This window comes from Trachypithecus francoisi, unplaced genomic scaffold (genome assembly GCF_009764315.1).
Source record: "Trachypithecus francoisi isolate TF-2019V2 unplaced genomic scaffold, Tfra_2.0 Lachesis_group21, whole genome shotgun sequence".
NCBI lineage: Eukaryota > Metazoa > Chordata > Mammalia > Primates > Cercopithecidae > Trachypithecus > Trachypithecus francoisi.
The window spans coordinates 16,148,742-16,167,936 of NW_022681467.1; the positions used below are offsets into that span (position 1 = coordinate 16,148,742).

General features: G+C 39.8%; 1 protein-coding gene across 5 annotated transcripts in view; it reads right to left on the reverse strand.

Annotated features, from left to right (window-relative positions):
* Nucleotides 1-19,195, reverse strand: part of SLX4IP (SLX4 interacting protein) — a 204,240-nt gene that overhangs the window by 153,868 nt on the left and 31,177 nt on the right. The window lies entirely within an intron of this gene.

A 19,195-nucleotide genomic window follows, 5' to 3' on the forward strand; every position in this document is an offset into this window, starting at 1 on the left:
AACTGATGGTGGCCGAGCTGGAGGCTGGAGCAGAGACAGGGATCTGGCTCTGGCACTCCACAGAATGCAGTGCTTCCAGGGAACTCTGCTGAAAGCCCTGACTTGGATGCTCTCTAGGGACCCTGCCTTAGCCTTGGCAGATAATATTCCCAGTGAAGAGCAGCTTTACTTGAGTAGCTCCACGTGCTTACCCAAAGAAGGCAACAGATAGGGGAGAAGGAGTGTTACTCAAGTCTGAGGACCAGGAAGCTGGAGAAGATGAGACTCTCACTGCCCATGGCCTGAACCGATGGCTCCCTGGGGGAAAGCAAATGCTTCCAGTCCTGGATGGTGGCGCCAGAGGGAGGCCGAAGTAAGTTATGATAGAGAGATCAGTGGCCAAAGGGCAGCGTCATCCCAGGGAAACCCCCCTCCCACCGCACCTCTGATTCAGCAGCCCGGATTAGATGGAATAAACTGCTTTTCACTTTGGAAGTTTGGCTTCAACATAGTGGTAAGGGAGGGAAAAAAAGGAAGTGAACAAGGCAGCCAGCAGAGGTGGAGAGGCTTCAGCCCCAGCCCAGGCCCCCAAGGCCCATCTGGCCTTCCTTCTGGGGTTAACCATGATCCTTATTTGACCACAAATGGGTGGGGGGGGAAAGAAAAAGGAAAAAACTCCACAGAGATGTAAACGGAGGACATCAATACCTAAAACAAAGAAGGGAGGGGGATCCAGGAAGAGAATGGCTCTTAAAAACAAACTCCAGAGCTCAGACATTGTATGGGGACTCATTAAATGGCATTAATGACTCCCATGAAGTTAGAGCTTTGAATATATCTGCATAGTTATGTTATGTGATCTCTCAATATTATTTTGGACCGAAGAATATCTTGTTCAGAATGATGGGCTTTTGTAAGAAGCTCCTTTTTACTTGACAACTTGAAATATTGTTAGACCAGTACACCACTCATAAGCTTTTAAAAAAATCTAATCAGAACTCAGGCAGCTTTGGCCAGGAATGGTGGTTCATATCTGTAAACCCAGCACTTTGGGAGGCCAAGGCAGATGGATCACCTGAGGTCAGGAGTTCAAGACCAGCCTGAGGCCAAGTGCGGTGGCTCCCAGCACTTTGGAAGGCTGAGGCAGGTAGGTCATCTGAGATCAGGAGATTGAGACCAGTCTGGCCAACGTGGTGAAATCCCATCTCTACTAAAATTACAAAAATTAGCCAAGTATGGTGGCATGTGTCTGTAATCCCAGCTACTTGGGAGGCTGAAGCAGGAGAATCACCTGAACCCATGAGGCGGGAGGTTGCAGTAAGCCAAGATCACACCACCGCACTCTAGCCTGGGCGACAGAGCAGGACTCCATTTAAAAAAAAAAAAAAAAGACCAACCAGCCTGGCCAATATGGTGAAACCCCGTCTCTACTAAACATTTTTTTAAAATTAGCCAGGCGTGGTGGCAGGCGCCTGTAATCCCAGCTACTTGGGAGGCTGAGGCAGGAGAATTGCTTGAACCTGGGAGGTGAAAGTTGCAGTGAGCCGTGATTATACCACTGCATTCCAGCCTGGATGACAGAGCGAGACTCTGTCTCAAAAAAAAAAAAAAAAAAAAAAGAAAAAGAAAGAAAGAAACAGAACTCTGGCAGCTTTAAGAAGAACTGCAGAATAAGCTGCTTCAAGACACGCTCTGAGGCCGGGCACGGTGGCTCAAGCCTGTAATCCCAGCACTTTGGGAGGCCAAGACGGGCGGATCACGAGGTCAGGAGATCGAGACCATCCTGGCGAACACGGTGAAACCCCGTCTCTACTAAAAAATACAGAAAACTAGCCGGACGAGATGGCGGGCGCCTGTAGTCCCAGCTACTCGGGAGGCTGAGGCAGGAGAATGGCGTAAACCCGGGAGACGGAGCTTGCAGTGAGCTGAGATCCAGCCACTGCACTCCAGCTTGGGCGACAGAGTGAGACTCCGTCTCAAAAAAAAAAAAAAGACACGCTCTGGCAGAAAAATATTAACCACAATGATTAGCAATATTTATGACAATGAAGATGAATATTATTAATAATGCCTAACACCTACTAAAATGGTTACCTGGTACTGTGCTAAACACTTTATATGCATCATTTCATTTAACCCTCTCAATAACCAGTATAATAAAATCACTGCAATGACTGTGGGAGATACTAACGCTGCTGGTCCAGGGAATACACTTTCAGAACCAGTGCTTTAGAGACAACAGAACCTTTCTTTTCTCCTACTGTCCTCAGTTGCTGAGCTTTCAACCTTTAGCCTGTGAGTAGAAGTGCATGCCCAGTCTCACCTATCAGGCCTGGTTCACAAGCAAAGTACCACTACAGTGTATAACAGCCAGACCGAATGCTGGCCATGCCCCACAGCTATTTCTTTCTTCCAGACAAAAGTTACTAGCAATGCCAAATAACTCAGCTGTTCACAGACCAAAATGCATTTTTCAAATTAAGTTATTTTTAAGCCCGCTTTCTTAATAGCAACAATGTTCTAAGGACAATTTATAACACCAAAACAGATAAACAAACAAACTTAACAGTTTTGTTTGAACTCCTGGTCTTAGAAAAATATGCCAGCATCTGCAAAACACAATTAAATACCTAAACATTTTTATATTTGAATGAAACAAAACAAAACAAAACAAAAAAACCTCAATAAATGTCTTTAACTATTGTTGGCTTTAAAAAGGCCTGCATCAGGTAACAAAGAAAGGAAAAGGAATGGGTGCTAACACCTTCTGGGTCGTGACTCTGTGTTAAGATGGACAATTATTATAGAAGTGAGTTAACATTAATCCTATTTAATTAACCCTATTATTTAACAGATGTGTACAAAAGCTCAGAAAGACTCAAGTCACTTCCCAAGGTGTTGGTCAATCTTAAGGCCCTGCTTCAAACCCAGGCCTTTCTGCCTCCAAAGGCCAAATTATTTCCATTATGCCATGCACACAAAAATTCCTTAAATAAAAATGTATAGTATTATGGAAATGTAGAGCTTGACAGGCCCTTAGAAACTCCCTAATTCAACATCTCATTTAATAGATAAGAAAACTATAATAAACAAATGAGAAAACTATAACAAACAATTCCCAAAGATGGCCACCGAACAATCCCTTTCCTCCTCTGGAGGTACACTGCTCCTTCCATCAAGAGGCCGAGCTATTTCTTCTCCTCTTGACCTTGTGATTTACTGCCCAGTAGAATACAGTGGAAATAACAGTGTGCCAGTTCCAGAGGTAGCCCTTAGGAAGCTGGCAGCTTCCACTTTCATGTGCTTTGGGGAAGCCAGACGCCATGTTGTAAGGGAGCGCAAGCCAGATTACTGAGTGATGAGACACCTTGTGAAGACAGATGGTATCATTGAGAAGAACTAAACATGTGAGTGAAGTCTTCTAGAGCTTTGTAGCCTGGTCAGTAACCAAATGCAACTGAGTGATTGACCCTAGCCAAAGACAAATAAAGCAGAAAAACTGCCCAGCTGGATTTTCTGACCCACTGAAATGTGAGAATAGTGGGGCTTCTTTGTCACACAGATACAGATAACAGAAACAAAAGACGTTAGCTGACTTGTCCCTAGACAGGAATCAATAGCAAGGACTAAAATCTAACAACCCTAACTTCTAATCCTGACCACCTGCCACTGTAGCCCAAAGTATAAACTAATTAATAAATAGGGCACCCAACAGACTGGCTGCCCTATGGCTGTGCCATAACATCCCATTCAGAAACATGTCTGAAAAAAATTACCGGGCTCATCTGGTCATAACCCAGCTATGCTGGGTGCTCTGGTATCTCTGTTCCACTAACCTTTATTTAGTGATGTTAGTTTGACACATTAATTTCTCACTGCAAACTCCCTGAGGTTAGGGTTGGGCAATCATCAGCCTCATCTGTGTCTATAGTGCCTAACCCAGGGCCTTGCATGATGAGGATAAATAAAGATTGCTAATTGAGTCCTCACATATGAAAAGAATTAGACTACTCCTCACTCCCAAGAATTATGAGACCAAGAACAAATAAGTCAAGGCCAAGTCCCTCAAATACTATACAGCATGTCACTGTAAGATAATAAAATAATTACTGACAGCCCAAGACATGCATAAAATGTTATTTTCCCACTTTCACAGCATTATGTCTTTTATTATTAATTTGATATCCAAAAGAAACCCTGTAAAACAGACACTGCTGTTACTCCTATCTTATAGCTGAAGAAATAAGATGCTCAGAGGGGTAATAAAATTCACCCAAAGTCATCCAGTTTTCATAAGTGAAACCACAACATGAATTCAGGAATCCTGATTAAAAGTCTGATATTTTAATTTTCTAGAATGCTTTCCTCAAATACTTGATAATCTAAATTTCAAGAATTACTATCAAAGAACCCAGAGTAAAATGAATAGATTATGGAGAACCATAAAAATGTAGAACCAGACATGATCTCAATTCTAATCAGTAACATACGGTGAATTTTTTAGGTAATAAGGATCTGCATGCTAGACCTGGTACATACCTTACCAGAATCTATATAATGCTATTCCACTGTGGAACAAACAGCATAACATTCTTTTTTTTCACCTCATATTAAACTTGCAAAATACAGCACAAGTGTGTGCATGTGTGTATGTGAGTGTGTAGGGTAGCTATTAATAACCTGATTATTTCTAACAGTCTGAAAATCAGTGTTTTTGTCACATGACACTCACATGGGACAAAGTGACACATACAGAGGCCTAGCTTCCTGTATTACTTAATCATGGATATTCCAAGAGTCTACTACTAGAGAAGTATCTCAAAGGACAATAAGCAAACATTGTGCATCGTTACACTATTTGGCTAATGACGACTACACTGCTGTACATTTTAGCCATTTCAATGGAATGTCATTTCCATGGAATTCTCTGGGACTGTAAACTGCAAGGACACTCTAATCCCCCCCACAAACTGACAGTAATAATAAGAAAAAGGAAAGGTGAGTCGGATGAGCAGTAATGGTAATAAAACTTCAAGGATTTCTTCCAGCCTTTACTGCTGGGACCAGGGCAGAACCGGGGTCCCAAAGTTTTCAAAGGACAAAGAGGATCCTTACTCTCTGACCATCATCTCCAGGTTCCTGAATCTGGAAAGGAAGTACTGAAGAGGCAGTCTTGCGTCACTCTGAGAATGCTTTCCCTGGAGCCACTTTGGATAGTTTTCGTTGTTGGGACTGTTTTCCCTCAGTGTTTGGTGGTGGTACATCCTAGTGAGGAGGACTCTATGGCAGAAGCAATCTAAATATACACATTCATAAAAGGCTAGGGATGCAAGTGTGCACATACAACCACCCGGCAAACAAACAGGCGTTTAGGATGTCATAGTAACATAGGCACGAGACGACTGTAAAAGTGCTTTAGTTGCTGTGTTTCTTTAGATCACAGCAGGAAGATACTTTATAAAACGTGGAACAATGATGCCCCCTACAGCCCTCAGAGGGAATTCAAGGTGCATACCTTGGTGCTTCCTTAGATCCTGAGTTTACTTCTCTGGTAAGAAGAATTTTTACACTAGAATAAATAATAAAAGTACATGCTTTGTACACATGTTGGAAAAAACTAAAAATATCAAGGTCTAACACTAAGAAATTAATTAAAATAAAATATAATGTCTAGATAATCAAAACCATTACACTGAAACATTTTACTTTTCTGAAGCATATAGAAACAAATTCTATCGATTGCCATCTTGATTATTAATAGAGACTATTTTCAAAAGAATTATTAAAAATATTTTCAAAGTGGAACTGTGGACTCCTAAAAGGAGAAATAGGTTGAGATGAATTTTTTTTAAAAAAAACAAATATGCCACAAATTGAAGATTACAACATTCCCTGACTGGAACTGAAAAAAAGACCAGTAAGAAATAATTCAAAGCTGGAGTGACTTCCCTGTTCTCTATGAGCCAAGACGAAAGAAACTTATCATCTTTGGGACAAGGAAAGTGGGGAGTACTGAGCACTTCAGAAATGCTTTAGACCACACTTGTCCAACTCGCTGCCCAGGATGGCTTTGAATGCAGCCCAACACAAACGTGTAAACTTTCTTAAAACATTATGAGATTTTTCTTTTGCGATTTTTTTTAAAGCTCATTGGCTATTGTTAGTATAAGTGTATTTTATGTGTGGCCCAAGACAATTCTTCTTCCAGTGGGGCCCAGGGAAGCCAAAAGATTGGACACCCCTGCTTTAGACTATTCAAGGCCTGTGCAGATACAAAAGAAGCATAGGACAGGTCCTCCTTCCCAGGGAATGTGGCTAGGCATAATGTATAGAAAAGCATATGGATATCACCTCAAGATGATGTTCTTAGGAAAAAAAAGAAATTGGAAATATATACAAAACATAACATAAACTGCACATAACAAAGAAACACATAGCAATAGAGAAATCAACATGGGAAAGGTTTAGAGGTGTAACAAAGAAAAAGTGAGTCATTCACTGGTCAAACTTGGAAAAAGCTGATGGGTGTGGACCAAGGAAGAAAAGGTGAGAGATAGCAAGTAGAGAGAAAACCACAGAAAAGCCAAATGACTGCAGGAAATGCAAATGCATTAGTTTCACAGGAATAGGTGGGCCACCTTCCCCAGTTCCGAGATGAAAACAAACATAGGTTCAAGTCAAAAAGGAAGGGGAGAGTAATTATCAGAAAACCTTAAGTCTAGCTGGAGAGTTGAGATTAGATCTGTTTAAACAAAAGGAATTACGCTGATCACCTAAGCAAGGAAGTAACATGATGAATATGATGTTAAGAAAACATTACCCTGGCACTTGTCTGGATGAACTGAAATGGTAAGAGAAGAGAGGCACAGAGGTCCTCAGAGATTAACATGGACATAAAAACAAAGACAATAAAGGTTTGCATTTGTAAGAGAAGGACTAAATTCAAGATGCTCTGCAGAGCAGGAATGCATTTAGTAAGTGACTAAAGAATGAAGGACAAGAAGACATCATTTGGCAAGCCCAGGGTGTGTGAAGGTAGCATCAGAGACTTTCAAAGCAAAAATCAGCTTAGATGAAAGCTATGATAAACTCAGGTCTTTGTTTGAAGTTTTAGTGATCAATGTAGGCAGAAACTTCTTGGAGGCAGGTGGAAAGTTGAGACTAAAAAGGAGGATGAGAAGCCAGAGTTGTATTTACACATTTTTTAGTCATCCAAAAAAAGAACAGACTAGTTTATCTATTATCACATGAGCAAAGGACTGGGAAAATAAAGCCTAGAAAACTGGGTGTCTGGCCAGAAAGGCAGAGAGAACACTTAGAAAAAAAAAAAGATTAATTTCAAGTCCAAGAACTTTGTTTCAAAGTTATCAACACTCAGAGCAGATGCCCTACAGAGTGAGAAGGTACCTAAAAGCTTTAAGCCTGAGATAAAACTCACTGGGTGACTGCTCGTTTGAAAACTTTTACTAATTTTATTTCAATTCATTCACGAAATCAGCACATACTTACTTGAATACAGCTTCCAGCATGGGCAAAGCAATAGAACAATGATACCAAATGGGAAAACAGTGTCCTATATTAGTTTGGGCATATCATCAACCACGCTGCAAACTCTCATTGACCCTGTATGTCTTTAAAACATAAAGCTCTTACAAGGAATACATGAAATTAAGGAGGAACTGGAAGATCCAGACTTTAAGTATCAGGAGAAGAAATACAGAGGTACTTCTTTCACTTTAAAAGGTTCACAGAGACAAATCTCTGTAAAAACATTCTTCGGGACAAAGGTTGCACACTCCAAAGTTATTTCCAGTGAAGAATATAACCATTTAAAATGTTTGTGATTTACTCTGTTTAGGCACTTCAGTTTTATTCTTTCTTAAAATGTGTAGAAAAATCAGTACCTAGAACTCAATTGATATGAAAATAATTGCATAAATCTTTTCAATGTGATACACAAAATCAACGCAGCCATTTTCAAATGAGCACTGATAACAAAGTCAGTACCACGTTCCCATTTAAGTAGACGAAAAAACCTAGGACAGAGGATTTAAGTGATTCTTTGAAGCAAACTAGCAAGACAAAAGCCTAGTGATTACCTATTTACTATTCAACTGTCTCTTTCTCTGGAAGTTTAAAGAGCTGCTCTATACTTTTATCAAAAAGGGGAAACCATTGTCAAATCTTAGGCTTGTTTCTCTTTTTGTGGTGTTCTAAGGAATGTGAAGACTAAGGTTAACTGAAATTCACAGAAGAACATAAAACTGTAATTGCTCTGAAAGAGTGGAAAGAAAAACATTGATAGTAAAGATGCAGGGAGTTCTTTTTTTTTTTTTTAAATAAAATCTCTCCTTTCCTCCTAAATATTAATAAAACCTTAAATCTTTTACTTTAGATTTAGAAAATGACTCATGCTTCCTACCCCTAAATTCCAGCCCTCCCCTCTCCCAGAATAAAAAGTAGACAACCCCATCACAAGCAAAAGTAAAAGCTTTTAGCCTCCTGGAATGGGTGGGAAGAAAGAGGAGGGGATCATTACACATTCCCTGTAGAAGACAAAGCCAGATGCACATTCCAGAGAAATCTGGCGGGTCCGAGTTTTTCCTTAAATACAGACTGGCCTGTCACTAAGCCAGGCTCTGTAATCTTCCCAGGCTGCCACCGCTAGGGAAGCCAGGAATCCCTTCTAATTAATCAAGTCCTCCCAACAAAAATTTTCCCACCCACAATAAAGTAGGTTGGGGGAAAGGGAAGCAGCAGAGAAAGCTCTGCAGCCAAAAGAATTCTAGACTTTAGTATAATACCTAACTAATCCAAGAAAACAGATGCAGGAAGCAGAGGAAATGATCTACAGAGACACACAATGAGCTAGGAAACTTTCACAGCACTGCTCCGCTGGGACCCAGAATTTAAATTCAAAATCATAAGATATAATTATTATTGAGAGCGAGTCTGACAACATCCTATACTTTTTCAAATGCCTCTAAGGCAGGGGGTGGACACAACCTTTCCTGAAGTAGATACCATGTGCATCACCAGACCCTTTTAACAATAATTTGATCTTTGGATTTCTTTTTTATTTTACTAAAGTTTTGTTTTAATGGATAAACATTCATAATTATTACATTATGTGTCCATGTCTATTTCTTGCAAAGGAAATGGCTTTACCTTGGCCTTGCTAACTTACCCCACACCTGCAGCCGGTTTAACCCAAGGTAACTTCATTGAAGGCTTATTCTGATAAGGTACAAGGAGGTAGGAGTATCAAGGATACAGCGATTTAGATCTGTGTTGGCCAATACAGCTGATACTAGCCACTGGTGCCTACTGAGCATTTGAAATGCGGCTACTAGGAATTGAGATGTAGGCCGGAAGCAGTGGCTCATGCCTGTAATCCCACCACTTTGGAAGGTAGAGGCAGGCAGATCACTTGAGGTCAGGCATTTGAGACTAGCCTGGCCAACATGGTGAAACCTCGTCTCTACTAAAAATACAAAAATTAGCTGGGCATGGTGGCATGTGCCTGTAACCCCAGCTACTTGGGAGGTTGAGACAAGAGAATCACTTGAACCTGGGAGGCAGAGGTTGCAGTGAGCCGAGATCTTGCCACTGCACTCCAACCTGGATGACAGAGCAACAGAGTGAGACTCCGTCTCAAAATAAATAAATAAATAAAAGATATATCTGTATACATATTCCATATATAAATCAGTGTGTGTGAGTGTGTTTATTCCAGACTTTGCAGGCAAAAAGGTCTTTATTTCAACTACTCAACCCTCCACTCCACTGTAGCATAAAAGCAGCCAGGGATGATACGTAAACAAGTGGGAGTGGCTGGATTCCGGTAAAACATTATTTACAAAAACAAGCAGCTGGCATGTGGGCTGTAATTTGCAGATCTCTGGTCTAGATCTTTTCCCTACCCTAAAGAGTTTATTATTTTGGAAATTTTAAAATGCTGGGGCGGGTGCAAAGCTTGGGTTTAAGATTGCTATGAAGCCTTGGGGAGACGCGCCTGCTGTTACCACTTCTTTCAGTTAAAATAAGAGTCACTCACTGAAGTACAGGACATACCTCCCTGCTACAAGCTGCAGTGGCCCAGAAGTCTACAGACCCTGAAAGTTATACTTCCAAGGATTCCCACATCTCATGCACTACCGCCATTTCCTGGAAGTCTGGCCCCAGAAGAGTCTTCAACTCTTGAAAGAGTTCAAGAGCCAGCTGCGCAGTGGTAGTGCCGCCTGTAGTCCCAGCTACTTAGGAGGCTGGATCAGGAGGATAGCTTGAGCCCAGGAGTTCATGTTCAGCCTGGGCAATATAACGAGATCCTGTCTCTAAAAAATAGTGATAAAAAAAGAATTCAAGACGAGAACCCACAGCAATTAAAAAGAAAAAACAAAAGTATTCATATGCAGGAAGGTCAAAAGATCTTTCTTCGCTTGAAGAAGAGTCATTTGCAAGAATAATTAATGCCATTCCAAGGGCAGTCTTAGAATAAACAACCCAGATCAAGTGGCAAACTACTTGGTGTTCATCAGTTTTTCTGTTACTTTGAAACCCTGCTCTATGCAAGTACTTTTCAACCCAGTCAAAAGTGGCTGCATCTATGTGAAAAATTTGCATAAGTTAATTAATTCCTTTTAAATTTTATTAATTTTTTTTTCAAACTTAGAGATGGGGTCTTGCTATGTTGCTCAGGCTGCTGGTCTCTAACTCCTGGCCTCAAGTGATCCTCCCACCTGGGCCTTCCAAAATGCAGGGATTACAGATGTGAACTACTGTACCCAGCCTACATTTTATTTATGTACTTAATTTTTATATTAATGCATAGACACATATTAAAATGATATATCAAAGTGAGGTCTCAAGCTGGGTGTAGTGGTGCACATCTGTAGTCCCAGCTACTCAGGAGGCTGAGGCAGGAGGACTGCTTGAGCCCGGTAGTTCAAGATCAGACTGGGCCGGCATAAGTAGACCCCATCTTTCAAACAAACAAACAAACAAAATGGCCTCTTCTGCCTCATCCAACTCCCTCTCTCACTCCAACTCTCACTCACCAAGGGCAACCACACTGAAACTTAGCTTTCTGATCTGGTAATTTGCCAACATATTTCTAAACACTATGTTTATCCTACGAATATCTTTTTACTTCAGTTTTATATACTTTATGTGCGAAATGAGCACTTAATCCTTATACCTGCCCTTCCACATGTTTCCTTCCCCGGCCTTCCAAAACTTGGAGTTCACAGTATTATGAAATGTAACCTCTGTTCAAAGCTGAACCATGCAGGAGGGTCACTTGAGCCTGGGAGTTCAGCGCTGCAGTGAGTTATGACTGTGCCACTGCATTCCAGCCTGAGCAAGAGGGCAAGACCCCATCTCTACGACAAGAAGAACAAAAAGCTGAGCCATGTCGTATACTGTGCTTAATTTCCTATCTTGCACAATCTTTTGTTTACTAAGAGCTGAGGGTTGCATCATTTTTCTTTTGTTTAGTTTTCTATATTCCTATGACTAAATCATTCCCATGCTACCTGACAGGCCTAAAAAAATTTCTTCTCAATGCATTTAAATACATGAAGTATTTTATTCATTTCATTTTTTGTTGGAGACATCTTTCATGGAACCCTCTGTCTTCTTCCAATAGGACTGGTTACTTTGGTTGCAGTTCAGAAACCAATACTCAGAAATATAACTCTTTGACATGCTAAACTAAAAAAGCAGCAGCAAAGTCTCTCTGACCTCCTCCCCTCAATCCATGTCTCTCCCAAAGCACAAGATGAGGCTGCTCGCTGAAGCTCCATTATCTTCCTAGAAACTGGATACCCAAAGAGGAACACAACTGCCTTCCATATCTTCCCTGAAATTATCTATAGCAGAAAAGAAGACTAAAAAATGCAAACACACAGTGGACAGGCATTTCAACTAGATATTATCTGCTTCTTGGCTCATTCAAATTCTAAAGAAAATCATCTACAAGTTAATTTCTGTTTCTCAGGTCCATTCATTTCCCCTAAAAATCAGTTACCCCTATATCTCCCAGTTCCCTCTCCCCAGTGAGAGGTCAACCATCTGGCCCTTTGGGTTTTCGTTTCTTGCTGCTGTTGTTGTTTTTAGAGCCAGGGTCTCTCTATGTTGCCCAGGCTGAACTCAAACTCCTGTGCTCAAGCAAATCTTCTGCCTCAGCCTCCCCAAATGGCTGGGACTACAGGCATATGCCATCACGTCCAGCTTTTGGGGGTTCATACTTTGTATGACTACCATGCACTTGCGTGAACATAATAAATTTGTTATGCTTTCCTTAGTTAACTTCGTCTTTTGTTACAGGAGTGCTGGCTGTGACCCTTCATGATGGCGAGGAAAGGATCACGCCCCTTCCACCCTTACACTTTCTAGGCAAAATATACAGTAATCATCAAGGAATTTGGTTAGGCCCTCACCTGTCTGGTTCTCTATTTCCTGGATCCTATATCTGATTCTTTCTCTGTTTATTCCCCTATTTTGGAAGATGACATCCTTTCTAAAACAGTGTGCATCAGAAGGGAAGTGTTTTCCATACTCTGCATCCTAAAAATGTCTCTATTCCACCATGTGACTGAACGTTGGGCTGTAAAGGGAATTCTTGGTTGGAAACCATTTTTCCTAAAATATTAAACGTATTGTTCTACTGTCTCCTAGTTATTGCTATTGAGAAGGGTGTTCTGATTCTTGATCCTCTGTGTGTGATCTGTTTGTTTCTTAAGTTCTTCTCTAAATTCCCAGTGTTCTGAAATTTTAGGATGATATGCCTTAGCACAACTCTTTTTCACTGACTTTATTGTGTATTCGCTCACAGCTCTTTCAAACAGGAACTTTGTATCCTCCGCTTCCAGTAAATTGTATTGTATGGTTTCTTTCATATTTTTTTCTCAACCATTTGTTTTTCTTTTAGAATTCCAATTTTTCATATCAAGACTGAAACTCTAATTTTCTTGTGGTTTTCTCCTCAATTTTTTTTTAATCTATTATCTTCTTGTTCTACCTTCTGGGCAGTGTTCCTTGGTGTTTGCCCCATACTTTATCATATATTTATTTATATTATGCTTTTAATTTATAAGAGCTGTTTTTTGTTCTTGGGAATTTCCCTAGTTTGTAACATCCTAACTTTGTTTTGTGGTTATATGTAATAGCTTCCTTCTTCGCTCTAAGGAAGCAAATTATAGTGCAGTTAAAGTCTTCTCTGGCTCCCTAGCACCTCTCTGCTCTTTAGAGTTTGTTCATTCACTATATTTTCTAATTCTCATATTCTAAGTTCTTCTTAAATCTGCATGAATGCTCTTCTGTCCATTCATAATTTAAAAAGAAAATGAATGGTTATTGGAAATTTTTATTTCCCTTATTGACTGATGGGCTTTGGGAATCCAGTAGGAACCCATCTGTTTGGTTGGGGGATACCAAATATAGACTATGCTATTCATCAGATAAGCAGACTTTAAGTTAAGAAGTATGACTAGAGATAAAAAGAGACATTTCACAGTGATTAAGGACTTACTTCAATAGATCCAACAGTTATAAATCCACACACATCTGCTAACATAGTCTCAAAATATACAAAGCAAAAATCAAAACTAAAAGGAGAAATATATAAATTTAAAATCACAGTTGAAGGTTTTAATGCACCTCTCGCAACAGATAAAACAAGTTAACAAAAATATTAGTAAATACATACAATTAACAAACCAGACCCAAGTGACTATACCTAGTTCACTGCACATGACAACCATCACATTTTCAAGTGCTTATGTAACATTTACCAGAACAGACAGAGGTGCTGTGCTAAACATCAATAACAAAATGATTATTAGAAAATTTGCAAATACTTAGAAACTAAACAATACACATTTAAATAGCCAATGGATCAAAAACAAAATCACAATGAACACTGGAAATTATTTGACTTGAGTGATAACAAAATCCCTACTTTAACTGCATCCCTATCAAAACATGAAGCATACAATTAAAGTAGGAAATGCTTACAGAGAAATTTATAACTTTAAGTACATGTATCAGAAAAGAAGGCTCTACACCAAAAATTTAACCTTCCACCTTAAGAAGCTAGAAAAGAGTAAATTTACCCAAAGAAATTAGAAGGAAATAATAAAGAAAGAAGGAAATAATAAAATAAAATACCAAACATACTACAGGACAAAAGAATTCAAAGCCAGAACTGGGTTCTCTGAGAAGACTAATACAATTAGTAAGCCCCTAACAGTACTAATCAATAATTATCCCTTTGGAAGGTTCAAGCCTGGCTGTCAGAATATTTGGAAGCAGGATATAAGAGCCAGGAAGACCGAGAGCTGCTGGTATCATAATGCCCTAGAGGTATAAAAGATAAAGGAGAGTGGAGAATGAACTCATTACAGTTAGTTAAGCCAGGAGTTGTGAAGAATTTCAATTTATAGTTCTGTATCCCATTAGCATATAATACAATATTTGATACATATATAAATACGCAATGTATATATCCTCATATAATACTTTCTGGTTTATATGGGCTAGTTTGTCCATAACTAAAACTATAAATTTTTGGAGAAGGAGCTATTCAATGGAGCTTTTTACTTAATTCCCTTGAGAAATTACGACTTTCATGAAAATGCAACTAAAAATATCTCTGCTTATTGACCAAGCAACATGGAAACTTGCTATTCACTCAGGACCTTGGAAGGTCAGGAGGGGAATGGAGAACAGCAAAGAAGTGAGAAACTGTTTGCAAATTACAAAAAAAACACCAAGCTTGTGCCAGACTCTGTTGTAAGTTCTAAAGTTATACTACCAACAAGGTGGTAGAATCTCAAGCCATGAAATTAATATAAAATCTGGTCCAAAATGACTGAAATGTTAATGGCTCTAGCAGAAGTAAACTTAAAACTGTTCAAGTACTCTGCAGGACTCGTAAGTCTTTCCACGTGTGTGTGTGTGTGTGTGTGTGTGTGTGTGTGTGTGTGTAGGATGTCACTGAAAATGAAGCACAATCAAAACTTACACACATTAACAATCCAGCAATCTCAACAACCAATTTATTCCACACTTAATAAATAACAGTGAAAATAGATTTATTAGATTTTATTTATTTTATTAGATTGTTCTAATCTAAGAGACTATAAAATAAATTATTTTAAATTATTAAGATAAAAGGAGAAAATTGAAATAAATTTTTAAAACTAGAGAAAGTATATAGAATAAGTGCTGGTAGAATTTGAATTTTTAAAATATAAACAAATATAACTTCTTAAATAAAAAAATACAGTCACTAAAAGTGAACAAGTTAAATAGAAGATTAAATACAGATAAGCAGACTTTAGTGAAGTGAAAGAGGTCTGATCAAAAAGCACTCTGGACCAGGCACAGCAGCTCATGCCTGTAATCCCAACATTTTGGGAGTTCAAGGCAGAAGGATCACTTGAGCCCAGGAGTTTGAGATCAGGCTGGGCAACAAGGCGAGACTCCATCTCTATAAAAATTTAAAAATAAAAAAAATTAGCTGGGAGTGGTAGTGTATGCCTGTGGTCCCAGCTACTCAAGAGGCTGAGGCAGGAGGACTGCTTAAGCCCAGGAGGTCAAGGCTGAAGTGAGCCATATTCACACCACTGCACTCCAGCCTGGGTAACTGAGTGAGATCCTGTTTCGGGGGGGAAAAAGCACTCTCAATGCAATAAGGAAAAGAAAAACAGGGAAGGGCAATTGGCCACTGGCCACATAGCACTCACACAAGACTTCAGGAGCAGTGTTCCCTGGGGAGAAAGCTGTCTGACAACATCAGTAGCAGGTGTGCAGGTCTCCTGCTGCCCATGATACCCTGGAGCAGAGCACAGAAATCTGGCAAAACTCACTGTCAGATATTTAAAAAGGGATCCCCATGCTTGAGTCATGGAGCTTTTAAGTAAGGTACACGGAGAAGCACTGGTCCCTAGCCTGTCAGAGGCAGAAATACAACTACAAAGTGGTGTACAGAACCTTCAATATGATGTATCAGAATCCTGTCCCTATCCCTATTCTGCCAGCCTGACACTTACTGTTGAGGCAACTCCTCTGCCTACCATGATCTGGAAGCTTTGTTCCAAGCCTTACAGGTATCACTATAAGATGGGATAATATGGTAACAGAATATGCCACTTCCAATATGGAACTGACCCATCTCTGGCATAATTAGGGGCCTCAGGTCCAAGCTTCATGGTTGACCAGGATGGTCTGCCCTACTTGGCCATAGCCAGTATCAACAGAGCTTTGCAAGAGGCCCAGCCCTTTTCTGAGCAGACAGACTACCGGGGCTCAGTCCTGGATAAAATTAATCTCACTCCTCCAGCATATAATAAACAGTCATATGAGACTATCCAACAAACTTCAAATAAAAGTTCTCCATAAGAAGAGAACAGAAAGCATTAGGAGAGGCAGAGAAAATGGTCAAGAATTTTCCATAACTGATGACTTGAGTCTTCAAATTGAAGACATACATTGCATCCCAAGCCAGATTAATAAAAGCAAGACCATAACTAGAGATTTCATAGTGATACTATAGAAGAGTAAAGACAAAAATAAATCTTAAGAGCAACCAGGGAAGAATGACAGATAATCAAGAAAGGAATCAAATCAGGCCAAACAGTGAACTTCTGAGGTGAGTAGTCTCCACAGACGCACCGGAACAATTCTCCTGATCCCTGTGAGAAAATGCCGCTTCTCAAGTCAAGAGTGCAGGTTCCCCTGACTCGAGGCTGGCCCTGTGAATGCTCTGATCAATAGAAGGCCACAGAAGTGGCATCTGAGATGTCTGCATCTAGGCCTTCAAAGGACTGACAAATTATACTTCTTTCATTGTGAAAGTCTTGTCCTAAGATGCCACCCCTCAAAACTCAGCCACCGGCTTAGATGCCCAAGCCACACAGAATAGGCACATGGATGAGAACTGAAGAACAACAATTAATAGATCCAGCAGAGATTCCAACCAAAGCCAGCATGAACTGCCACTGAGTATGCCATCTTTCATGTTCCATCTAAGTGAGGCCCTAAGTAGAACTGCAACCCCAACCAACGTCAAAAGGAAAAATTACTCAATTGATGCTAGGCAACCTACAGAATCAGGAGAGATCATAAAATGGTCGGTGTTTCAAGCCAATAAGTTTTAAGGTGGATTTTAAGCATCAATAGATAATGAAAACATTTCTCAGTAGTAATAAAAGATGCCAGAAGACAATTAAAAAGTAACTTTAAAGTGTTGTTGGAAAATAATGCTCAACCTAGCATTCAAAAACCAACTAAATATCTTTCTTTCTTTTTTTTTTTGAGACGGAGTCTCGCTCTACGCCCAGGCTGGAGCGCAGTGGCCGGATCTCAGCTCACTGCAAGCTCCGCCTCCCGGGTTTACGCCATTCTCCTGCCTCAGCCTCCCGAGTAGCTGGGACTACAGGCGCCCGCCACCTCGCCCAGCTAGTTTTTTTTGTATTTTTTAGTAGAGACAGGGTTTCACCGTGTTAGCCAGGATGGTCTCGATCTCCTGACCTCGCGATCCGCCCGTCTCGGCCTCCCAAAGTGCTGGTATTACAGGCTTGAGCCACGGCGCCCGGCTAAAACCAACTAAATATCTTTCTAAGGTAAGACCAAAATATATTTTTAGACACACAAATAGTTAAAGTTCATCACTTATATGCCTTCACAGAAAGAAATACTAAGAACATATATGGATACAAGAAATAACTGAAAGCAATGAAATATATAAATATGTTAGTAAATCTAAATAAGCACTGACTTGGTTAAAAATAAGACAGAGCTATAACATTAAATAGTATCTAATCTGGCCAACTAGCTATTGTAATTTATATTCTGATGTTTTGAACTTGCACTTATGGTAACACTAGCACACAGAAAATGTCCTAAAGAAACAACAACATATAGGAAAGCATCTGCAAGATCTTGTACTCACCATCAGTTCTTCTCTTCTCCCTTCCCACTATCCCTCACACAGGAGCCTCCCATCTATCCACACCTGAGAAGGTCTCAACCCCAGCCATCAAGGAACAAAGAAGGGACATTTATAAGAGGAAAATGAAAGACGGCAACCAAGCAAGAGAACTCTCCTGGCATTGACACAGGTAGAGAATTTGCTGATTCCTTCTTTTGATTACCTTTTATCTGCTTTGACATAATGAGAAATCATGCCATGGACTTGGAATATGAATAATAATTTTTAACAGTAAAGACCAAGGGATGACCAAAAAGCATCTTTAAAAGATGAAGCAAGGAATGCCTCATAACTATATGAACATTTTCTCCCCCATCTCATTCTCAAAATATAAATTTTCAATCTGCCTAGAGTCCCCAAAACACCAAATGCAACTGCAACAAAAGCAAAAATTGACAAATGGGATCAAATTAAACTAAAGAGCTTCTGTACAGCAAAAGAAACTATCATCAAAGTGAACAGACAACCTACAGAATGGGAGCGAATACTTGCAAGCTATCCATTTGACAAAGGTCTAATATCCAGAGTCTACAAGGAACTTAAACAAACTTACAAGAAAAAAAACAAATGACCCCATTAAAAAGTGGGCAAAGGATGTAAACAGACTCTTCTGAAAAGAGGACATTCACGTAGCCAGCAAATATATGAAAAAAAGCTCAATATCACTGATCATTAAAGAAATGCAAATCAAAAACAACACAATACCATCTCATGCCAGTCAGAATGGCGATTATTAAAAAGTCAGGAAACAACAGACGCTGGTGAGGCTGTGGAGAAAAAGGAATATTTTTACACTGTTGGTGGGAGTGTAAATTAGTTCAACTATTATGGAAGACAGTGAGGCAATTCCCCAAATATCTAGAGACAGAAATGCCATTTGACCCAGCAATCCCATTGCCGGGTATATACCCCCAAGATATAAATCATTCTATTATAAAGAAACGTGCATGCATATGTTCATTGCAACACTATTCACAATAGCAAAGACATGGAATCAACCTAAATGCCCATCAGTGAAAAAACAGATAAAGAAAATGTGGTACATATACACCATGGAATACTATGCAGCCATAAAAAGGAACAAAATGATGTCCTTTGCAGGGACATTGATGGAGCTGGAAGGCATTATCCTCAACAAACTAATGCAAGAACAGAAAACCAAATACCTCACAGTCTCACTTATAAGTGGGAGCTGAATGAGTACACATAGACACATGGGGG